General features: G+C 35.5%; 2 long non-coding RNA genes across 2 annotated transcripts; both read left to right on the top strand.

The window, feature by feature from the left end:
* Positions 1–16,620: 16,620 nt before the first annotated feature.
* Positions 16,621–17,172, top strand: LOC131736425 (uncharacterized). The gene is made up of 3 exons (XR_009328127.1): positions 16,621–16,692; positions 16,863–16,931; positions 17,104–17,172. It is a non-coding gene; the product is annotated as an uncharacterized LOC131736425 (long non-coding RNA).
* Positions 17,173–18,536: 1,364 nt separating this feature from the next.
* On the top strand, positions 18,537–19,088 carry LOC131736426 (uncharacterized). The gene is made up of 3 exons (XR_009328128.1): positions 18,537–18,608; positions 18,779–18,847; positions 19,020–19,088. It is a non-coding gene; the product is annotated as an uncharacterized LOC131736426 (long non-coding RNA).
* The last annotated feature ends 8,088 nt before the right edge of the window (positions 19,089–27,176 follow it).

The following is a 27,176-nucleotide window of genomic DNA, read 5'->3' as shown; positions in this document are numbered from 1 at the left end:
ATCTGATCTTTTTTGCTGCAGCGGACAAAACAACCACTGAAAAAATAACATTACCACAATATTTATATTTCGTCTTTCTGTTTTATTTCAGCTGAGACAACCACTCCAGAAGATACAACAACACTCACCACAGAACCATCAATGGCAGCATCTATAACAGGTAAAGTAAAATCCATGAGATACACAAGACCAACAGAAAAATGTCTTTGTAGAATTTTGAGAGTCTAACTATGAATTAATATCTGATCTTTTTTGCTGCAGCGGAGAAAACAACCACTGAAAAAATAACATTACCACAACATTTATATTTCGTCTTTCTGTTCTATTACAGCTGAGACAACCACTCCAGAAGATACAACAACACTCACCACAGAACCATCAACAGCAGCATCTACAACAGGTAAAGTAAAATCCATGAGATACACAAGACCAACAGAAAAATGTCTTTGTAGAATTTTAAGAGTCTAAATTTGAATTAATATCTGATCTTTTTTGCTGCAGCGGAGAAAACAACCACTGGAAAAAATAACATCACCACAATATTTATATTTGGTCTTTCTGTTTTATTTCAGCTGAGACAACCACACCAGAAGATACAACAACCCTCACCACAGAACCATCAACAGCAGCATCTACAGCAGGTAAAGGAAAAGGCATGAGATACACAAGACCAACAAAAAATGCCTCCTTAGAGTCTTTTGTGTGTAAATATGAATTAATATCTGATCTTTTTGCTGTAGCGGAGAAAACAACCACTGAAAAAATAACATCTCCACAATATTTATATTTCGTCTTTCTGTTTTATTGCAGCTGAGACAACCACTCCAGAAGATACAACAACACTCACCACAGAACCATCAATGGCAGCATCTATAACAGGTAAAGTAAAATCCATGAGATACACAAGACCAACAGAAAAATGTCTTTGTAGAATTCTGAGAGTCTAACCATGAATACATATCTGATCTTGTTTGCTGCAGCGGAGAAAACAACCACTGAAAAAAAAACATCACCACAATATTTATATTTGGTCTTTCTGTTTTATTTCAGCTCAGACAACCACATCAGAAGATACAACAACACTCACCACAGAACCATCAACAGCAGCATCTACAACAGGTAAAGGAAAAGGCATGAGATACACAAGACCAACAAAAAATGTCTTCTTAGAATCTTGTGAGTCTAAATATGAATTAATATCTGTTCATTTTGCTGTAGCGGAGAAAACAACCACTGAAAAAATAACATCACCACAATATTTATATTTGGTCTTTCTGTTTTATTTCAGCTGAGACAACCACTCCAGAAGATACAACAACCCTCACCACAGAACCATCAACAGCAGCATCAACAACAGGTAATGTAAAAGGCATGAGATACACAAGACCAACCAAAAATGTCTTCTTAGAATCTTGTGAGTCTAAATATGAATTAACATCTGATCTTTTTTGCTGCAGCGGAGAAAACAACCACTGAAAAAATAACATTACCACAATATTTATATTTTGTCTTTCTGTTTTATTGCAGCTGAGACAACCACTCCAGAAGATACAACAACACTCACCACAGAACCATCAACAGCAGCATCTACAACAGGTAAAGTAAAATCCATGAGATACACAAGACCAACAGAAAAATGTATTTGTAGAATTTAAGAGTCTAAATTTGAATTAATATCTGATCTTTTTTGCTGCAGCGGAGAAAACAACCACTGGAAAAAATAACATCACCACAATATTTATATTTGGTCTTTCTGTTTTATTTCAGCTGAGACAACCACACCAGAAGATACAACAACACTCACCACAGAACCATCAACAGCAGCATCTACAACAGGTAAAGTAAAATCCATGAGATACACAAGACCAACAGAAAAATGTCTTTGTAGAATTTTAAGAGTCTAAATTTGAATTAATATCTGATCTTTTTTGCTGCAGCGGAGAAAACAACCACTGGAAAAAATAACATCACCACAATATTTATATTTGGTCTTTCTGTTTTATTTCAGCTGAGACAACCACACCAGAAGATACAACAACCCTCACCACAGAACCATCAACAGCAGCATCTACAACAGGTAAAGGAAAAGGCATGAGATACACAAGACCAACAAAAAATGCCTCCTTAGAGTCTTTTGTGTGTAAATATGAATTAATATCTGATCTTTTTGCTGTAGCGGAGAAAACAACCACTGAAAAAATAACATCTCCACAATATTTATATTTCGTCTTTCTGTTTTATTGCAGCTGAGACAACCACTCCAGAAGATAAAACAACACTCACCACAGAACCATCAACAGCAGCATCTACAACAGGTAATGTAAAAGGCATGAGATACACAAGACCAACAAAAAATGTCTTCTTAGAATCTTGTGAGTCTAAATATGAATTAACATCTGATCCTTTTTGCTGCAGCGGTAAAAACAACCACTGAAAAAATAACATTACCACAATATTTATATTTTGTCTTTCTGTTTTATTGCAGCTGAGACAACCACTCCAGAAGATACAACAACACTCACCACAGAACCATCAACAGCAGCATCTACAACAGGTAAAGTAAAATCCATGAGATACACAAGACCAACAGAAAAATGTCTTTGTAGAATTTTAAGAGTCTAAATTTGAATTAATATCTGATCTTTTTTGCTGCAGCGGAGAAAACAACCACTGGAAAAAATAACATCACCACAATATTTATATTTGGTCTTTCTGTTTTATTTCAGCTGAGACAACCACACCAGAAGATACAACAACCCTCACCACAGAACCATCAACAGCAGCATCTACAACAGGTAAAGGAAAAGGCATGAGATACACAAGACCAACAAAAAATGCCTCCTTAGAGTCTTTTGTGTGTAAATATGAATTAATATCTGATCTTTTTGCTGTAGCGGAGAAAACAACCACTGAAAAAATAACATCTCCACAATATTTATATTTCGTCTTTCTGTTTTATTGCAGCTGAGACAACCACTCCAGAAGATAAAACAACACTCACCACAGAACCATCAACAGCAGCATCTACAACAGGTAATGTAAAAGGCATGAGATACACAAGACCAACAAAAAATGTCTTCTTAGAATCTTGTGAGTCTAAATATGAATTAACATCTGATCCTTTTTGCTGCAGCGGTAAAAACAACCACTGAAAAAATAACATTACCACAATATTTATATTTTGTCTTTCTGTTTTATTGCAGCTGAGACAACCACTCCCGAAGATACAACAACACTCACCACAGAACCATCAACAGCAGCTTCTACAACAGGTAAAGTAAAATCCTTGAGATACACAAGACCAACAGAGAAATGTCTTTGTAGAATTTTGAGAGTCTAACTATGAATTAATATCTGATCTTTTTTGCTGCAGCGGAGAAAACAACCACTGAAAAAACAACATTACCACAACATTTATATTTCGTCTTTCTGTTTTATTTCAGCTGAGACAACCACTCCAGAAGATACAACAACACTCACCACAGAACCATCAATGGCAGCATCTATAACAGGTAAAGTAAAATCCATGAGATACACAAGACCAACAGAAAAATGTCTTTGTAGAATTCTGAGAGTCTAACCATGAATACATATCTGATCTTGTTTGCTGCAGCGGAGAAAACAACCACTGAAAAAAAAACATCACCACAATATTTATATTTGGTCTTTCTGTTTTATTTCAGCTCAGACAACCACATCAGAAGATACAACAACACTCACCACAGAACCATCAACAGCAGCATCAACAACAGGTAAAGTAAAAGGCATGAGATACACAAGACCAACCAAAAATGTCTTCTTAGAATCTTGTGAGTCTAAATATGAATTAACATCTGATCTTTTTTGCTGCAGCGGAAAAAACAACCACTGAAAAAATAACATTACCACAATATTTATATTTTGTCTTTCTGTTTTATTGCAGCTGAGACAACCACTCCAGAAGATACAACAACACTCACCACAGAACCATCAACAGCAGCATCTACAACAGGTAAAGTAAAATCCATGAGATACACAGGACCAACAGAAAAATATCTTTGTAGAATTTTGAGAGTCTAACTATGAATTAATATCTGATCTTTTTTGCTGCAGCGGAGAAAACAACCACTAAAAAAAAATAAAATCACCACAATATTTATATTTGGTCTTTCTGTTTTATTGCAGCTGAGACAACCACACCAGAAGATACAACAACAGTCACCACAGACTCATCAACAGCAGCATCTACAACAGGTAAAGTAAAAGGCATGAGATACACAAGACCAACAAAAAATGTCTTCTTAGAATGTTGTGAGACTAAATATGAATTAATATCTGATTTTTTTTGCTGCAGTGGAAATAACAACCACTGAAAAAATAACATTACCACAATATTTATATTTTGTCTTTCTGTTTTATTGCAGCTGAGACAACCACACCAGAAGATACAACAACAGTCACCACAGAACCATCAACAGCAGCATCTACAACAGGTAAAGTAAAAGGCATGAGATACACAAGACCTACAAAAAATGTCTTCTTAGAATCTTGTGAGACTAAATATGAATTAATATCTGATCTTTTTTGATGCAGCGGAGAAAACGACCACTGAAAAAATAACATCACCACAATATTTATATTTCGTCTTTCTGTTGTATTTCAGCTGAGACAACCACACCAGAAGATACAACAACACTCACCACAGAACCATCAACAGCAGCATCTACAACAGGTAAAGTAAAATCCATGAGATACACAAGACCAACAGAAAAATGTCTTTGTAGAATTTTGAGAGTCTAACTATGAATTAATATCTGATCTTTTTTGCTGCAGCGGAGAAAACAACCACTGAAAAAATAACATTACCACAACATTTATATTTCGTCTTTCTGTTCTATTACAGCTGAGACAACCACTCCAGAAGATACAACAACACTCACCACAGAACCATCAACAGCAGCATCTACAACAGGTAAAGTAAAAATCCATGAGATACACAAGACCAACAGAAAAATGTCTTTGTAGAATTCTCAGAGTCTAAATATGAATTAATATCTGATCTTTTTTGCTGCAGCGGAGAAAACAACCACTGGAAAAAATAACATCACCACAATATTTATATTTGGTCTTTCTGTTTTATTTTAGCTGAGACAACCACACCAGAAGATACAACAACAGTCACCACAGAACCATCAACAGCAGTATCTACAACAGGTAAAGTAAAATCCATGAGATACACAAGACCAACAAAAAATGTCTTCTTAGAATCTTGTGAGTCTAAATATGAATTAATATCTGTTCTTTTTGCTGTAGCGGAGAAAACAACCACTGAAAAAATAACATCACCACAATATTTATATTTGGTCTTTCTGTTTTATTTCAGCTGAGACAACCACTCCAGAAGATACAACAACACTCACCACAGAACCATCAACGGCAGCATCTACAACAGGTAAAGTAAAATCCATGAGATACACAAGACCAACAGAAAAATGTCTTTGTAGAATTTTGAGAGTCTAACTATGAATTAATATCTGATCTTGTTTGCTGCAGCGGAGAAAACAACCACTGGAAAAAATAACATCACCACAATATTTATATTTCGTCTTTCTGTTTTATTTCAGCTGAGACAACCCCACCAGAAGATACAACAACACTCACCACAGAACCATCAACAGCAGCATCTACAACAGGTAAAGTAAAATCCATGAGATACACAAGACCAACAGAAAAATGTCTTTGTAGAATCTTGTGAGACTAAATATGAATTAATATCTCATCTTTTTTGATGCAGCGGAGAAAACGACCACTGAAAAAATAACATCACCACAATATTTATATTTCGTCTTTCTGTTGTATTTCAGCTGAGACAACCACACCAGAAGATACAACAACACTCACCACAGAACCATCAACAGCAGCATCTACAACAGGTAAAGGAAAAGGCATGAGATACACAAGACCAACAAAAAATGTCTTCTTAGAATCTTGTGAGTCTAAATATGAATTAATATCTGTTCTTTTTGCTGTAGCGGAGAAAACAACCACTGAAAAAATAACATCACCACATATTTATATTTGGTCTTTCTGTTTTATTTCAGCTGAGACAACCACTCCAGAAGATACAACAACACTCGCCACAGAACCATCAACGGCAGCATCTACAACAGGTAAAGTAAAATCAATGAGATATACAAGACCAACAGAAAAATGTCTTTGTAGAATTCTGAGATTTTCACTGTGAATTAATATCTGATCTTGTTTGCTGCAGCGGAGAAAACAACCTCTAAAAAAATAACATCACCACAATATTTATATTTGGTCTTTCTGTTTTATTTCAGCTGAGACAACCACACCAGAAGATACAACAACACTCACCACAGAACCATCAACAGCAGCATCTACAACAGGTAAAGTAAAAGGCATGAGATACACAAGACCAGCCAACAATGCCTTCTAAGACTCTTTTGTGTCTAACTATGAATACATATCTGATCTTGTTTGCTGCAGCGGAGAAAACAACCACTGAAAAAAATTACATCACCGTAATATTTATACTTGGTCTTTCTGTTTTATTTCAGCTGGGACAACCACACCAGAAGATACAACAACACTCACCACAGAACCATCAACAGCAGCATCTACAACAGGTAAAGTAAAAGGCATGAGATACACAAGACCAGCCAAAAATGACTTCTTTGAATCTTGTGAGACTAAATATGAATTAATATCTGATCTTTTTTGATGCAGTGGAGAAAACAACCACTGAAAAAATAACATTACCACAACATTTATATTTCGTCTTTCTGTTCTATTGCAGCTGAGACAACCACTCCAGAAGATACAACAACACTCACCACAGAACCATCAACAGCAGCATCTACAACAGGTAAAGTAAAAGGCATGAGATACACAAGACCAGCCAAAAATGCCTTCTAAGACTCTTTTGTGTCTAACTATGAATACATATCTGATCTTGTTTGCTGCAGCAGAGAAAACAACCACTGAAAAAAATAACATCACCACAATATTTATATTTGGTCTTTCTGTTTTATTTCAGCTGAGACAACCACACCAGAAGATACAACAACACTCACCAAAGAACCATCAACAGCAGCATCAACAACAGGTAAAGTAACAGGTATGAGATACACAAGACCAACAGAAAAATGTCTTTGTGGAATTTTGAGAGTCTAACTATGAATTAATATCTGATCTTGTTTGCTGCAGCGGAGAAAACAACCACTGAAAAAAATAACATCACCACAATATTTATATTTGGTCTTTCTGTTTTATTTCAGCTCAGACAACTGCATCAGAAGATACAACAACACTCACCACAGAACCATCAACAGCAGCATCAACAACAGGTAAAGTAAAATCCATGAGATACACAAGACCAACAAAAAATATCTTCTTAGAATCTTGTGAGGCTAAATATGAATTAACATCTGATCTTTTTTGCTGCAGCGGAAAAAACAACCACTGAAAAAATAACATTACCACAATATTTATATTTTGTCTTTCCGTTTTATTGCAGCTGAGACAACCACTCCAGAAGATACAACAACACTCACCACAGAACCATCAACGGCAGCATCTACAACGGGTAAAGTAAAATCCATGAGATACACAAGACCAGCCAAAAATGCCTTCTAAGACTCTTTTGTGTCTAACTGTGAATACATATCTGATCTTGTTTGCTGCAGCGGAGAAAACAACCACTGAGAAAAAAAACATCACCACAATATTTATATTTGGTCTTTCTGTTTTATTTCAGCTCAGACAACCACATCAAAAGATACAACAACACTCACCACAGAACCATCAACAGCAGCATCAACAACAGGTAAATTAAAAGGCATGAGATACACAAGACCAACCAAAAATGTCTTCTTAGAATCTTGTGAGTTTAAATATGAATTAACATCTGATCTTTTTTGCTGCAGCGGAAAAAACAACCACTGAAAAAATAACATTACCACAATATTTATATTTTGTCTTTCTGTTTTATTGCAGCTGAGACAACCACTCCAGAAGATACAACAACACTCACCACAGAACCATCAACGGCAGCATCTACAACAGGTAAAGTAAAATCCATGAGATACACAAGACCAACAGAAAATGCCTTCTTATACTCTTTTGTGTCAAAATATGAATTAATATCTGATCCTTTTTGCTGCAGCGGAGAAAACAACCACTGAAAAAATAACATTACCACAACATTTATATTTCGTCTTTCTGTTCTATTGCAGCTGAGACAACCACTCCAGATGATACAACAACACTCACCACAGAACCATCAACGGCAGCATCTACAACAGGTAAAGTAAAATCCATGAGATACACAAGACCAGCCAAAAATGCCTTCTAAGACTCTTTTGTCTCTAACTGTGAATACATATCTGATCTTGTTTGCTGCAGCGGAGAAAACAACCACTGAGAAAAAAAACATCACCACAATATTTATATTTGGTCTTTCTGTTTTATTTCAGCTCAGACAACCACATCAAAAGATACAACAACACTCACCACAGAACCATCAACAGCAGCATCAACAACAGGTGAAGTAAAAGGCATGAGATACACAAGACCAACCAAAAATGTCTTCTTAGAATCTTGTGAGTTTAAATATGAATTAACATCTGATCTTTTTTGCTGCAGCGGAAAAAACAACCACTGATAAAATAACATTACCACAATATTTATATTTTGTCTTTCTGTTTTATTGCAGCTGAGACAACCACTCCAGAAGATACAACAACACTCACCACAGAACCATCAACAGCAGCATCTACAACAGGTAAAGTAAAATCCATGAGATACACAAGACCAACAGAAAAATGTCTTTGTAGAATTTTGAGAGTCTAACTATGAATTAATATCTGATCTTTTTTGCTGCAGCGGAGAAAACAACCACTGAAAAAATAACATCACCACAATATTTATATTTCGTCTTTCTGTTTTATTTCAGCTGAGACAACCACTCCAGAATATACAACAACACTCACCACAGAACCATCAACGGCAGCATCTACAACAGGTAAAGTAAAATCCATGAGATACACAAGACCAGCCAAAAATGCCTTCTAAGACTCTTTTGTGTCTAACTGTGAATACATATCTGATCTTGTTTGCTGCAGCGGAGAAAACAACCACTGAGAAAAAAAACATCACCACAATATTTATATTTGGTCTTTCTGTTTTATTTCAGCTCAGACAACTGCATCAGAAGATACAACAACACTCACCACAGAACCATCAACAGCAGCATCAACAACAGGTAAAGTAAAAGGCATGAGATACACAAGACCAACAGAAAAATGTCTTTGTGGAATTTTGAGAGTCTAACTATGAATTAATATCTGATCTTGTTTGCTGCAGATGAGAAAACAACCACTGAAAAAAATAACATCACCACAATATTTATATTTGGTCTTTCTGTTTTATTTCAGCTCAGACAACTGCATCAGAAGATACAACAACACTCACCACAGAACCATCAACAGCAGCATCAACAACAGGTAAAGTAAAAGGCATGAGATACACAAGACCAACCAAAAATGTCTTCTTAGAATCTTGTGAGTCTAAATATGAATTAACATCTGATCTTTTTTGCTGCAGCGGAAAAAACAACCACTGAAAAAATAACATTACCACAATATTTATATTTTGTCTTTCCGTTTTATTGCAGCTGAGACAACCACTCCAGAAGATACAACAACACTCACCACAGAACCATCAACAGCAGCATCTACAACAGGTAAAGTAAAATCCATGAGATACACAAGACCAGCCAAAAATGCCTTCTTATACTCTTTTGTGTCAAAATATGAATTAATATCTGATTCTTTTTGCTGCAGCGGAGAAAACAACCACTGAAAAAATAACATTACCACAACATTTATATTTTGTCTTTCTGTTCTATTGCAGCTGAGACAACCACTCCAGAAGATACAACAACACTCACCACAGAACCATCAACGGCAGCATCTACAACAGGTAAAGTAAAATCCATGAGATACACAAGACCAACAGAAAATGCCTTCTTATACTCTTTTGTGTCAAAATATGAATTAATATCTGATTCTTTTTGCTGCAGCGGAGAAAACAACCACTGAAAAAATAACATTACCACAACATTTATATTTCGTCTTTCTGTTCTATTGCAGCTGAGACAACCACTCCAGAAGATACAACAACACTCACCACAGAACCATCAACGGCAGCATCTACAACAGGTAAAGTAAAATCCATGAGATACACAAGACCAGCCAAAAATGCCTTCTAAGACTCTTTTGTGTCTGACTGTGAATACATATCTGATCTTGTTTGCTGCAGCGGAGAAAACAACCACTGAGAAAAAAAACATCACCACAATATTTATATTTGGTCTTTCTGTTTTATTTCAGCTCAGACAACCACATCAAAAGATACAACAACACTCACCACAGAACCATCAACAGCAGCATCAACAACAGGTAAAGTTAAAGGCATGAGATACACAAGACCAACCAAAAATGTCTTCTTAGAATCTTGTGAGTTTAAATATGAATTAACATCTGATCTTTTTTGCTGCAGCGGAAAAAACAACCACTGAAAAAATAACATTACCACAATATTTATATTTTGTCTTTCTGTTTTATTGCAGCTGAGACAACCACTCCAGAAGATACAACAACACTCACCACAGAACCATCAACAGTAGCATCTACAACAGGTAAAGTAAAATCCATGAGATACACAAGACCAACAGAAAAATGTCTTTGTAGAATTTTGAGAGTCTAACTATGAATTAATATCTGATCTTTTTTGCTGCAGCGGAGAAAACAACCACTGAAAAAATAACATCACCACAATATTTATATTTCGTCTTTCTGTTTTATTTCAGCTGAGACAACCACTCCAGAATATACAACAACACTCACCACAGAACCATCAACGGCAGCATCTACAACAGGTAAAGTAAAATCCATGAGATACACAAGACCAACAGAAAATGCCTTCTTATACTCTTTTGTGTCAAAATATGAATTAATATCTGATTCTTTTTGCTGCAGCGGAGAAAACAACCACTGAAAAAATAACATTACCACAACATTTATATTTCGTCTTTCTGTTCTATTGCAGCTGAGACAACCACTCCAGAAGATACAACAACACTCACCACAGAACCATCAACGGCAGGATCTACAACAGGTAAAGTAAAATCCATGAGATACACAAGACCAGCCAAAAATGCCATCTAAGACTCTTTTGTGTCTAACTGTGAATACATATCTGATCTTGTTTGCTGCAGCAGAGAAAACAACCACTGAGAAAAAAAACATCACCACAATATTTATATTTGGTCTTTCTGTTTTATTTCAGCTCAGACAACCACATCAAAAGATACAACAACACTCACCACAGAACCATCAACAGCAGCATCAACAACAGGTAAAGTAAAAGGCATGAGATACACAAGACCAACCAAAAATGTCTTCTTAGAATCTTGTGAGTTTAAATATGAATTAACATCTGATCTTTTTTGCTGCAGCGGAAAAAACAACCACTGAAAAAATAACATTACCACAATATTTATATTTTGTCTTTCTGTTTTATTGCAGCTGAGACATCCACTCCAGAAGATACAACAACACTCACCACAGAACCATCAACAGCAGCATCTACAACAGGTAAAGTAAAATCCATGAGATACACAAGACCAACAGAAAAATGTCTTTGTAGAATTTTGAGAGTCTAACTATGAATTAATATCTGATCTTTTTTGCTGCAGCGGAGAAAACAACCACTGAAAAAATAACATCACCACAATATTTATATTTCGTCTTTCTGTTTTATTTCAGCTGAGACAACCACTCCAGAATATACAACAACACTCACCACAGAACCATCAACAGCAGCATCTACAACAGGTAAAGTAAAATCCATGAGATACACAAGACCAGCCAAAAATGCCTGTAAGACTCTTTTGTGTCTAACTGTGAATACATATCTGATCTTGTTTGCTGCAGCGTAGAAAACAACCACTGAGAAAAAAAACATCACCACAATATTTATATTTGGTCTTTCTGTTTTATTTCAGCTCAGACAACCACATCAAAAGATACAACAACACTCACCACAGAACCATCAACAGCAGCATCAACAACAGGTAAAGTAAAAGGCATGAGATACACAAGACCAACCAAAAATGTCTTCTTAGAATCTTGTGAGTTTAAATATGAATTAACATCTGATCTTTTTTGCTGCAGCGGAAAAAACAACCACTGAAAAAATAACATTACCACAATATTTATATTTTGTCTTTCTGTTTTATTGCAGCTGAGACAACCACTCCAGAAGATACAACAACACTCACCACAGAACCATCAACAGCAGCATCTACAACAGGTAAAGTAAAATCCATGAGATACACAAGACCAACAGAAAAATGTCTTTGTAGAATTTTGAGAGTCTAACTATGAATTAATATCTGATCTTTTTTGCTGCAGCGGAGAAAACAACCACTGAAAAAATAACATCACCACAATATTTGTATTTCGTCTTTCTGTTTTATTTCAGCTGAGACAACCACTCCAGAAAATACAACAACACTCACCACAGAACCATCAACGGCAGCATCTACAACAGGTAAAGTAAAATCCATGAGATACACAAGACCAACAGAAAATGCCTTCTTATACTCTTTTGTGTCAAAATATGAATTAATATCTGATTCTTTTTGCTGCAGCGGAGAAAACAACCACTGAAAAAATAACATTACCACAACATTTATATTTCGTCTTTCTGTTCTATTGCAGCTGAGACAACCACTCCAGAAGATACAACAACACTCACCACAGAACCATCAACGGCAGCATCTACAACAGGTAAAGTAAAATCCATGAGATACACAAGACCAGCCAAAAATGCCTTCTAAGACTCTTTTGTGTCTAAATATGAATTATTATCTGATCTTTTTGCTGTAGCGGAGAAAACAACCACTGAAAAAATAACATCACCACAATATTTATATTTTGTCTTTCTGTTTTATTGCAGCTGAGACAACCACTCCAGACGATACAACAACACTCACCACAGAACTATCAACAGCAGCATCTACGACAGGTAAAGTAAAAGGCATGAGATACACAAGACCAACAGAAAAATGTCTTTGTGGAATTTTGAGAGTCTAACTATGAATTAATATCTGATCTTTTTTGCTGCAGCGGAGAAAACAACCACTGGAAAAAATAATATCACCACAATATTTATATTTGGTCTTTCTGTTTTATTTCAGCTGAGACAACCACACCAGAAGATACAACAACACTCACCACAGAACCATCAACAGCAGCATCTACAACAGGTAAAGGAAAAGGCATGAGATACACAAGACCAACAAAAAATGTCTTCTTAGAATCTTGTGAGTTTAAATATGAATTAACATCTGATCTTTTTTGCTGCAGCGGAAAAAACAACCACTGAAAAAATAACATTACCACAACATTTATATTTCGTCTTTCTGTTTTATTGCAGCTGAGACAACCACTCCAGAAGATACAACAACAACACTCACCACAGAACCATCAACAGCAGCATCTACAACAGGTAAAGTAAAATCCATGAGATACACAAGACCAACAGAAAAATGTCTTTGTAGAATTTTGAGAGTCTAACTATGAATTAATATCTGATCTTTTTTGCTGCAGCGGAGAAAACAACCACTGGAAAAAATAATATCACCACAATATTTATATTTGGTCTTTCTGTTTTATTTCAGCTGAGACAACCACTCCAGAAGATACAACAACACTCACCACAGAACAATCAACGGCAGCATCTACAACAGGTAAAGTAAAAGGCATGAGATACACAAGACCAGCCAAAAATGCCTTCTTAGAATCTTGTGAGACTAAATATGAATTAATATCTGATCTTTTTTGATGCAGCGGAGAAAACAACCACTGAAAAAATAACATTACCACAACATTTATATTTCGTCTTTCTGTTCTATTGCAGCTGAGACAACCACTCCAGAAGATACAACAACACTCACCACAGAACCATCAACAGCAGCATCTACAACAGGTAAAGTAAAAGGCATGAGATACACAAGACCAGCCAAAAATGCCTTCTAAGACTCTTTTGTGTCTAACTATGAATACATATCTGATCTTGTTTGCTGCAGCAGAGAAAACAACCACTGAAAAAAATAACATCACCACAATATTTATATTTGGTCTTTCTGTTTTATTTCAGCTCAGACAACCACATCAAAAGATACAACAACACTCACCACAGAACCATCAACAGCAGCATCAACAACAGGTAAAGTAAAATCCATGAGATACACAAGACCAACAGAAAAATGTCTTTGTAGAATTTTGAGAGTCTAACTATGAATTAATATCTGATCTTTTTTGCTGCAGCGGAGAAAACAACCACTGAAAAAATAACATTACCACAACATTTATATTTCGTCTTTCTGTTCTATTGCAGCTGAGACAACCACTCCAGAAGATACAACAACACTCACCACAGAACCATCAACGGCAGCATCTACAACAGGTAAAGTAAAATCCATGAGATACACAAGACCAACAGAAAAATGTCTTTGTAGAATTTTGAGAGTCTAACTATGAATTAATATCTGATCTTGTTTGCTGCAGCGGAGAAAACAACCACTAAAAAAATAACATCACCGCAATATTTATATTTGGTCTTTCTGTTTTATTTCAGCTGGGACAACCACACCAGAAAATACAACAACACTCACCACAGAACCATCAACAGCAGCATCTACAACAGGTAAAGTAAAAGGCATGAGATACACAAGACCAGCCAAAAATGCCTTCTAAGACTCTTTTGTGTCTAACTGTGAATACATATCTGATCTTGTTTGCTGCAGCGGAGAAAACAACCACTGAAAAAATAACATCACCACAATATTTATATTTTGTCTTTCTGTTTTATTTCAGCTCAGACAACCACATCAAAAGATACAACAACACTCACCACAGAACCATCAAAAGCAGCATCTACAACAGGTAAAGTAAAAGGCATGAGATACACAAGACCAACAAAAAATGTCTTCTCAGAATCTTGTGAGTTTAAATATGAATTAATATCTGATCTTTTTGCTGCAGCAGAGAAAACAACCACTGAAAAAAATAACATCACCACAATATTTATATTTGGTCTTTCTGTTTTATTTCAGCTGAGACAACCACACCAGAAGATACAACAACACTCACCACAGAACCATCAACAGCAGCATCTAGAACAGGTAAAGGAAAAGGCATGAGATACACAAGACCAACAAAAAATGCCTTCTAAGACTCTTTTGTGTCTAACTATGAATTAATATCTGATCTTGTTTGCTGCAGCGGAGAAAACAACCACTGAAAAAATAACATCACCACAATATTTATATTTGGTCTTTCTGTTTTATTTCAGCTCAGACAACCACATCAAAAGATACAACAACACTCACCACAGAACCATCAACAGCAGCATCAACAACAGGTAAAGTAAAAGGCATGAGATACACAAGACCAACCAAAAATGTCTTCTTAGAATCTTGTGAGTTTAAATATGAATTAACATCTGATCTTTTTTGCTGCAGCGGAAAAAACAACCACTGAAAAAATAACATTACCACAATATTTATATTTTGTCTTTCTGTTTTATTGCAGCTGAGACAACCACTCCAGAAGATACAACAACACTCACCACAGAACCATCAACAGCAGCATCTACAACAGGTAAAGTAAAAGGCATGAGATACACAAGACCAACAAAAAATGCCTTCTTATACTCTTTTGTGTCAAAATATGAATTAATATCTGATCTTTTTGCTGTAGCGGAGAAAACAACCACTGAAAAAATAACATCACCACAATATTTATATTTTGTCTTTCTGTTTTATTGCAGCTGAGACAACCACTCTAGAAGATACAACAACACTCACCACAGAACCATCAACGGCAGCATCTACAACAGGTAAAGTAAAATCCATGAGATACACAAGACCAACAGAAAAATGTCTTTGTAGAATTTTGAGAGTCTAACTATGAATTAATATCTGATCTTGTTTGCTGCAGCGGAGAAAACAACCACTAAAAAAATAACATCACCGCAATATTTATATTTGGTCTTTCTGTTTTATTTCAGCTGGGACAACCACACCAGAAGATACAACAACACTCACCACAGAACCATCAACAGCAGCATCTACAACAGGTAAAGGAAAAGGCATGAGATACACAAGACCAACAAAAAATGCCTTCTAAGACTCTTTTGTGTCTAACTATGAATACATATCTGATCTTGTTTGCTGCAGCGGAGAAAACAACCACTGAAAAAATTAACATCACCACAATATTTCTATTTGGTCTTTCTGTTTTATTTCAGCTGAGACAACCACACCAGAAGATACAACAACACTCACCACAGAACCATCAACAGCAGCATCTACAACAGGTAAAGGAAAAGGCATGAGATACACAAGACCAACAAAAAATGCCTTCTAAGACTCTTTTGTGTCTAACTATGAATACATATCTGATCTTGTTTGCTGCAGCGGAGAAAACATCCACTGAAAAAATTAACATCACCACAATATTTATATTTGGTCTTTCTGTTTTATTTCAGCTGAGACAACCACACCAGAAGATAAAACAACATTCACCACAGAACCATCAACAACAGCATCTACAACAGGTAAAGTAAAAGGCATGAGATACACAAGATCAACAAAAAATGTCTTCTTAGAATCTTGTGAGTCTAAATATGAATTAACATCTGATCTTTTTTGCTGCAGCAGAAAAAATAACCACTGAAAAAATAACATTACCACAATATTTATATTTTGTCTTTCTGTTTTATTGCAGCTGAGACAACCACTCTAGAAGATACAACAACACTCACCACAGGACCATCAACGGCAGCATCTATAACAGGTAAAGTAAAATCCATGACATACACAAGACCAACAGAGAAATGTCTTTGTAGAATTTTGAGAGTCTAACTATGAATTAATAACTGATCTTTTTTGCTGCAGCGGAGAAAACAACCACTGGAAAAAATAATATCACCACAATATTTATATTTGGTCTTTCTGTTTTATTTCAGCTGAGACAACCACACCAGAAGATACAACAACACTCACCACAGAACCATCAACAGCAGCATCTACAACAGGTAAAGTAAAAGGCATGAGATACACAAGACCAACAGAAAATGCCTTCTAAGACTCTTTTGTGTCTAAATATGAATTAAAATCTGATCTTTTTTGTTGCAGCGGAAAAAACAACCACTGAAAAAATAACATTACCACAATATTTATATTTGGTCTTTCTGTTTTATTTCAGCTGAGACAACCACTCCAGAAGATACAACAACACTCACCACAGAACCATCAACAGCAGCATCTACAACAGGTAAAGTAAAAGGCATGAGATACACAAGACCAACCAAAAATGTCTTCTTAGAATCTTGTGAGTTTAAATATGAATTAACATCTGATCTTTTTTGCTGCAGCGGAAAAAACAACCACTGAAAAAATAACATTACCACAATATTTATATTTTGTCTTTCTGTTTTATTGCAGCTGAGACAACCACTCCAGAAGATACAACAACACTCACCACAGAACCATCAACAGCAGCATCTACAACAGGTAAAGTAAAAGGCATGAGATACACAAGACCAACAAAAAATGCCTTCTTATACTCTTTTGTGTCAAAATATGAATTAATATCTGATCTTTTTGCTGTAGCGGAGAAAACAACCACTGAAAAAATAACATCACCACAATATTTATATTTTGTCTTTCTGTTTTATTGCAGCTGAGACAACCACTCTAGAAGATACAACAACACTCACCACAGAACCATCAACGGCAGCATCTACAACAGGTAAAGTAAAATCCATGAGATACACAAGACCAACAGAAAAATGTCTTTGTAGAATTTTGAGAGTCTAACTATGAATTAATATCTGATCTTGTTTGCTGCAGCGGAGAAAACAACCACTAAAAAAATAACATCACCGCAATATTTATATTTGGTCTTTCTGTTTTATTTCAGCTGGGACAACCACACCAGAAGATACAACAACACTCACCACAGAACCATCAACAGCAGCATCTACAACAGGTAAAGGAAAAGGCATGAGATACACAAGACCAACAAAAAATGCCTTCTAAGACTCTTTTGTGTCTAACTATGAATACATATCTGATCTTGTTTGCTGCAGCGGAGAAAACAACCACTGAAAAAATTAACATCACCACAATATTTCTATTTGGTCTTTCTGTTTTATTTCAGCTGAGACAACCACACCAGAAGATACAACAACACTCACCACAGAACCATCAACAGCAGCATCTACAACAGGTAAAGGAAAAGGCATGAGATACACAAGACCAACAAAAAATGCCTTCTAAGACTCTTTTGTGTCTAACTATGAATACATATCTGATCTTGTTTGCTGCAGCGGAGAAAACATCCACTGAAAAAATTAACATCACCACAATATTTATATTTGGTCTTTCTGTTTTATTTCAGCTGAGACAACCACACCAGAAGATAAAACAACATTCACCACAGAACCATCAACAACAGCATCTACAACAGGTAAAGTAAAAGGCATGAGATACACAAGATCAACAAAAAATGTCTTCTTAGAATCTTGTGAGTCTAAATATGAATTAACATCTGATCTTTTTTGCTGCAGCAGAAAAAATAACCACTGAAAAAATAACATTACCACAATATTTATATTTTGTCTTTCTGTTTTATTGCAGCTGAGACAACCACTCTAGAAGATACAACAACACTCACCACAGGACCATCAACGGCAGCATCTATAACAGGTAAAGTAAAATCCATGACATACACAAGACCAACAGAGAAATGTCTTTGTAGAATTTTGAGAGTCTAACTATGAATTAATAACTGATCTTTTTTGCTGCAGCGGAGAAAACAACCACTGGAAAAAATAATATCACCACAATATTTATATTTGGTCTTTCTGTTTTATTTCAGCTGAGACAACCACACCAGAAGATACAACAACACTCACCACAGAACCATCAACAGCAGCATCTACAACAGGTAAAGTAAAAGGCATGAGATACACAAGACCAACAGAAAATGCCTTCTAAGACTCTTTTGTGTCTAAATATGAATTAAAATCTGATCTTTTTTGTTGCAGCGGAAAAAACAACCACTGAAAAAATAACATTACCACAATATTTATATTTGGTCTTTCTGTTTTATTTCAGCTGAGACAACCACTCCAGAAGATACAACAACACTCACCACAGAACCATCAACAGCAGCATCTACAACAGGTAAAGTAAAAGGCATGAGATACACAAGACCAGCCAAAAATGCCTTCTTAGAATCTTGTGAGACTAAATATGAATTAATATCTGATCTTTTTTGATGCAGCGGAGAAAACAACCACTGAAAAAATAACATTACCACAACATTTATATTTCGTCTTTCTGTTCTATTGCAGCTGAGACAACCACTCCAGAAGATACAACAACACTCACCACAGAACCATCAACAGCAGCATCTACAACAGGTAAAGGAAAAGGCATGAGATACACAAGACCAACAAAAAATGCCTTCTAAGACTCTTTTGTGTCTAACTATGAATACATATCTGATCTTGTTTGCTGCAGCGGAGAAAACAACCACTGAAAAAATTAACATCACCACAATATTTCTATTTGGTCTTTCTGTTTTATTTCAGCTGAGACAACCACACCAGAAGATACAACAACACTCACCACAGAACCATCAACAGCAGCATCTACAACAGGTAAAGGAAAAGGCATGAGATACACAAGACCAACAAAAAATGCCTTCTAAGACTCTTTTGTGTCTAACTATGAATACATATCTGATCTTGTTTGCTGCAGCGGAGAAAACATCCACTGAAAAAATTAACATCACCACAATATTTATATTTGGTCTTTCTGTTTTATTTCAGCTGAGACAACCACACCAGAAGATAAAACAACACTCACCACAGAACCATCAACAACAGCATCTACAACAGGTAAAGTAAAAGGCATGAGATACACAAGATCAACAAAAAATGTCTTCTTAGAATCTTGTGAGTCTAAATATGAATTAACATCTGATCTTTTTTGCTGCAGCAGAAAAAACAACCACTGAAAAAATAACATTACCACAATATTTATATTTTGTCTTTCTGTTTTATTGCAGCTGAGACAACCACTCTAGAAGATACAACAACACTCACCACAGGACCATCAACGGCAGCATCTATAACAGGTAAAGTAAAATCCATGAGATACACAAGACCAACAGAGAAATGTCTTTGTAGAATTTTGAGAGTCTAACTATGAATTAATAACTGATCTTTTTTGCTGCAGCGGAGAAAACAACCACTGGAAAAAATAATATCACCACAATATTTATATTTGGTCTTTCTGTTTTATTTCAGCTGAGACAACCACACCAGAAGATACAACAACACTCACCACAGAACCATCAACAGCAGCATCTACAACAGGTAAAGTAAAAGGCATGAGATACACAAGACCAACAGAAAATGCCTTCTAAGACTCTTTTGTGTCTAAATATGAATTAAAATCTGATCTTTTTTGTTGCAGCGGAAAAAACAACCACTGAAAAAATAACATTACCACAATATTTATATTTGGTCTTTCTGTTTTATTTCAGCTGAGACAACCACTCCAGAAGATACAACAACACTCACCACAGAACCATTAACAGCAGCATCTACAACAGGTAAAGTAAAAGGCATGAGATACACAAGACCAGCCAAAAATGCCTTCTTAGAATCTTGTGAGACTAAATATGAATTAATATCTGATCTTTTTTGATGCAGCGGAGAAAACAACCACTGAAAAAATAACATTACCACAACATTTATATTTCGTCTTTCTGTTCTATTGCAGCTGAGACAACCACTCCAGAAGATACAACAACACTCACCACAGAACCATCAACAGCAGCATCTACAACAGGTAAAGTAAAAGGCATGAGATACACAAGACCAGCCAAAAATGCCTTCTAAGACTCTTTTGTGTCTAACTATGAATACATATCTGATCTTGTTTGCTGCAGCAGAGAAAACAACCACTGAAAAAAATAACATCACCACAATATTTATATTTGGTCTTTCTGTTTTATTTCAGCTGAGACAACCACTCCAGAAGATACAACAACACTCACCACAGAACCATCAACAGCAGCATCTACAACAGGTAAAGTAAAAGGCATGAGATACACAAGACCAGCCAAAAATGCCTTCTTAGAATCTTGTGAGACTAAATATGAATTAATATCTGATCTTTTTTGATGCAGCGGAGAAAACAACCACTGAAAAAATAACATTACCACAACATTTATATTTCGTCTTTCTGTTCTATTGCAGCTGAGACAACCACTCCAGAAGATACAACAACACTCACCACAGAACCATCAACAGCAGCATCTACAACAGGTAAAGTAAAAGGCATGAGATACACAAGACCAGCCAAAAATGCCTTCTAAGACTCTTTTGTGTCTAACTATGAATACATATCTGATCTTGTTTGCTGCAGCAGAGAAAACAACCACTGAAAAAAATAACATCACCACAATATTTATATTTGGTCTTTCTGTTTTATTTCAGCTCAGACAACCACATCAAAAGATACAACAACACTCACCACAGAACCATCAACAGCAGCATCAACAACAGGTAAAGTAAAATCCATGAGATACACAAGACCAACAGAAAAATGTCTTTGTAGAATTTTGAGAGTCTAACTATGAATTAATATCTGATCTTTTTTGCTGCAGCGGAGAAAACAACCACTGAAAAAATAACATTACCACAACATTTATATTTCGTCTTTCTGTTCTATTGCAGCTGAGACAACCACTCCAGAAGATACAACAACACTCACCACAGAACCATCAACGGCAGCATCTACAACAGGTAAAGTAAAATCCATGAGATACACAAGACCAACAGAAAAATGTCTTTGTAGAATTTTGAGAGTCTAACTATGAATTAATATCTGATCTTGTTTGCTGCAGCGGAGAAAACAACCACAAAAAAAATAACATCACCGCAATATTTATATTTGGTCTTTCTGTTTTATTTCAGCTGGGACAACCACACCAGAAGATACAACAACACTCACCACAGAACCATCAACAGCAGCATCTACAACAGGTAAAGTAAAAGGCATGAGATACACAAGACCAACAGAAAATGCCTTCTAAGACTCTTTTGTGTCTAAATATGAATTAAAATCTGATCTTTTTTGTTGCAGCGGAAAAAACAACCACTGAAAAAATAACATCACCACAATATTTATATTTGGTCTTTCTGTTTTATTTCAGCTCAGACAACCACATCAAAAGATACAACAACACTCACCACAGAACCATCAACAGCAGCATCAACAACAGGTAAAGTAAAAGGCATGAGATACACAAGACCAACCAAAAATGTCTTCTTAGAATCTTGTGAGTTTAAATATGAATTAACATCTGATCTTTTTTGCTGCAGCGGAAAAAACAACCACTGAAAAAATAACATTACCACAATATTTATATTTTGTCTTTCTGTTTTATTGCAGCTGAGACAACCACTCCAGAAGATACAACAACACTCACCACAGAACCATCAACAGCAGCATCTACAACAGGTAAAGTAAAATCCATGAGATACACAAGACCAACAGAAAAATGTCTGTAGAATTCTGAGAGTCTAACTATGAATTAATATCTGATCTTTTTTGCTGCAGCGGAGAAAACAACCACTGGAAAAAATAACATCACCACGATATTTATATTTGGTCTTTCTGTTTTATTTCAGCTGAGACAAACAGACCAGAAGATAAAACAACACTCACCACAGAACCATCAACAGCAGCATCAACAACAGGTAAAGTAAAAGGCATGAGATACACAAGACCAACAAAAAATGCCTTCTTATACTCTTTTGTGTCAAAATATGAATTAATATCTGATCTTTTTGCTGTAGCGGAGAAAACAACCACTGAAAAAATAACATCACCACAATATTTATATTTCGTCTTTCTGTTTTATTGCAGCTGAGACAACCACTCCAGACGATACAACAACACTCACCACAGAACCATCAACAGCAGCATCTACAACAGGTAAAGGAAAAGGCATGAGATACACAAGACCAACAAAAAATGCCTTCTAAGACTCTTTTGTGTCTAACTATGAATACATATCTGATCTTGTTTGCTGCAGCGGAGAAAACAACCACTGAAAAAATTAACATCACCACAATATTTATATTTGGTCTTTCTGTTTTATTTCAGCTGAGACAACCACACCAGAAGATACAACAACACTCACCACAGAACCATCAACAGCAGCATCTACAACAGGTAAAGGAAAAGGCATGAGATACACAAGACCAACAAAAAATGCCTTCTAAGACTCTTTTGTGTCTAACTATGAATACATATCTGATCTTGTTTGCTGCAGCGGAGAAAACATCCACTGAAAAAATTAACATCACCACAATATTTATATTTGGTCTTTCTGTTTTATTTCAGCTGAGACAACCACACCAGAAGATAAAACAACACTCACCACAGAACCATCAACAACAGCATCTACAACAGGTAAAGTAAAAGGCATGAGATACACAAGATCAACAAACAATGTCTTCTTAGAATCTTGTGAGTCTAAATATGAATTAACATCTGATCTTTTTTGCTGCAGCGGAAAAAACAACCACTGAAAAAATAACATTACCACAATATTTATATTTTGTCTTTCTGTTTTATTGCAGCTGAGACAACCACTCTAGAAGATACAACAACACTCACCACAGAACCATCAACAGCAGCGTCTACAACAGGTAAAGTAAAATCCTTGAGATACACAAGACCAACAGAGAAATGTCTTTGTAGAATTTTGAGAGTCTAACTATGAATTAATATCTGATCTTTTTTGTTGGAGCGGAGAAAACAAACACTGAAAAAACAACATTACCACAACATTTATATTTCATCTTTCTGTTTTATTTCAGCTGAGACAACCACATCAGAAGATACAACAACACTCACCACAGAACCATCAACGGCAGCATCTACAACAGGTAAAGTAAAATCCATGAGATATACACAAGACCAACAGAAAAATGTCTTTGTAGAATTCTGAGAGGTTAACTATGAATTAATATCTGATCTTGTTTGCTGCAGCGGAGAAAACAACCACTGTTAAAAATAACATCACCACAATATTTATATTTGGTCTTTCTGTTTTATTTCAGCTGAGACAACCACACCAGAAGATACATCAACACTCACCACAGAACCATCAACAGCAGCATCTACAACAGGTAAAGTAAAATCCATGAGATACACAAGACCAACAGAAAATGCCTTCTTATACTCTTTTATGTCAAAATATGAATTAATATCTGATTCTTTTTGCTGCAGCGGAGAAAACAACCACTGAAAAAATAACATTACCACAACATTTATATTTCGTCTTTCTGTTCTATTGCAGCTGATACAATCACTCCAGAAGATACAACAACACTCACCACAGAACCATCAACGGCAGCATCTACAACAGGTAAAGTAAAATCCTTGAGATACACAATACTAACAGAAAAATGTCTTTGTAGAATTTTGAGAGTCTAACTATGAATTAATATCTGATCTTTTTTGCTGCAGCGGAGAAAACAACCACTGGAAAAACTAACATCACCACAATATTTATATTTGGTCTTTCTGTTTTATTTCAGCTGAGACATCCACTCCAGAAGATACAACAACACTCACCACAGAACCATCAAAAGCAGCATTTTCAACAGGTAAAGTAAAAGGCATGAGATACACAAGACCAACAAAAAAATGTCTTTGTAGAATTTTGAGAGTCTAACTATGAATTAATATCTGATCTTGTTTGCTGCAGCGGAGAAAACAACCACTGGAAAAAATAATATCACCACAATATTTATATTTGGTCTTTCTGTTTTATTTCAGCTGAGACAACCACTCCAGAAGATACAACAACACTCACCACAGAACCATCAACAGCAGCATCTACAACAGGTAAAGTAAAAGGCATGAGATACACAAGATCAACAAAAAATGTCTTCTTAGAATCTTGTGAGTCTAAATATGAATTAACATCTGATCTTTTTTGCTGCAGCGGAAAAAACAACCACTGAAAAAATAACATTACCACAATATTTATATTTTTTCTTTCTGTTTTATTGCAGCTGAGACAACCACTCCAGAAGATACAACAACACTCACCACAGAACCATCAACAGCAGCGTCTACAACAGGTAAAGTAAAATCCTTGAGATGCACAAGACCAACAGAGAAATGTCTTTGTAGAATTTTGAGAGTCTATCTATGAATTAATATCTTATCTTTTTTGTTGGAGCGGAGAAAACAAACACTGAAAAAACAACATTACCACAACATTTATATTTCGTCTTTCTGTTTTATTTCAGCTGAGACAACCACTCCAGAAGATACAACAACACTCACCACAGAACCATCAACAGCAGCATCTACAACAGGTAAAGTAAAATCCATGAGATACACAAGACCAACAGAAAAATGTCTTTGTAGAATTCTGAGAGTCTATCTATGAATTAATATCTGATTTTTCTTGCTGCAGCAGAGAAAACAACCACTGGAAAAAATAATATCACCACAATATTTAAATTTGGTCTTTCTGTTTTTTTTCAGCTGAGACAACCACACCAGAAGATACAACAACACTCACCACAGAACCATCAACGGCAGCATCTACAACAGGTAAAGTAAAATCCTTGAGATACACAATACTAACAGAAAAATGTCTTTGTAGAATTTTGAGAGTCTAACTATGAATTAATATCTGATCTTTTTTGCTGCAGCGGAGAAAACAACCACTGGAAAAACTAACATCACCACAATATTTATATTTGGTCTTTCTGTTTTATTTCAGCTGAGACAACCACTCCAGAAGATACAACAACACTCACCACAGGAACATCAAAAGCAGAATTTTCAACAGGTAAAGTAAAAGGCATGAGATACACAAGACCAACAAAAAAATGTCTTTGTAGAATTTTGAGAGTCTAACTATAAATTAATATCTGATCTTGTTTGCTGCAGCGGAGAAAACATCCACTGAAAAAATTAACATCACCACAATATTTATATTTGGTCTTTCTGTTTTATTTCAGCTGAGACAACCACACCAGAAGATAAAACAACACTCACCACAGAACCATCAACAACAGCATCTACAACAGGTAAAGTAAAAGGCATGAGATACACAAGATCAACAAACAATGTCTTCTTAGAATCTTGTGAGTCTAAATATGAATTAACATCTGATCTTTTTTGCTGCAGCGGAAAAAACAACCACTGAAAAAATAACATTACCACAATATTTATATTTTGTCTTTCTGTTTTATTGCAGCTGAGACAACCACTCTAGAAGATACAACAACACTCACCACAGACACATCAACAGCAGCGTCTACAACAGGTAAAGTAAAATCCTTGAGATACACAAGACCAACAGAGAAATGTCTTTGTAGAATTTTGAGAGTCTAACTATGAATTAATATCTGATCTTTTTTGTTGGAGCGGAGAAAACAAACACTGAAAAAACAACATTACCACAACATTTATATTTCATCTTTCTGTTTTATTTCAGCTGAGACAACCACATCAGAAGATACAACAACACTCACCACAGAACCATCAACGGCAGCATCTACAACAGGTAAAGTAAAATCCATGAGATATACACAAGACCAACAGAAAAATGTCTTTGTAGAATTCTGAGAGGTTAACTATGAATTAATATCTGATCTTGTTTGCTGCAGCGGAGAAAACAACCACTGTTAAAAATAACATCACCACAATATTTATATTTGGTCTTTCTGTTTTATTTCAGCTGAGACAACCACACCAGAAGATACATCAACACTCACCACAGAACCATCAACAGCAGCATCTACAACAGGTAAAGTAAAATCCATGAGATACACAAGACCAACAGAAAATGCCTTCTTATACTCTTTTATGTCAAAATATGAATTAATATCTGATTCTTTTTGCTGCAGCGGAGAAAACAACCACTGAAAAAATAACATTACCACAACATTTATATTTCGTCTTTCTGTTCTATTGCAGC

The sequence above is a fragment of the Acipenser ruthenus genome, unplaced genomic scaffold (assembly GCF_902713425.1).
Source record: "Acipenser ruthenus unplaced genomic scaffold, fAciRut3.2 maternal haplotype, whole genome shotgun sequence".
Classification (NCBI taxonomy): Eukaryota; Metazoa; Chordata; class Actinopteri; order Acipenseriformes; family Acipenseridae; genus Acipenser; species Acipenser ruthenus.
The sequence above is the reverse complement of the archived record's forward strand: the minus strand, read 5'-3'. Positions and strand labels throughout refer to the sequence as shown.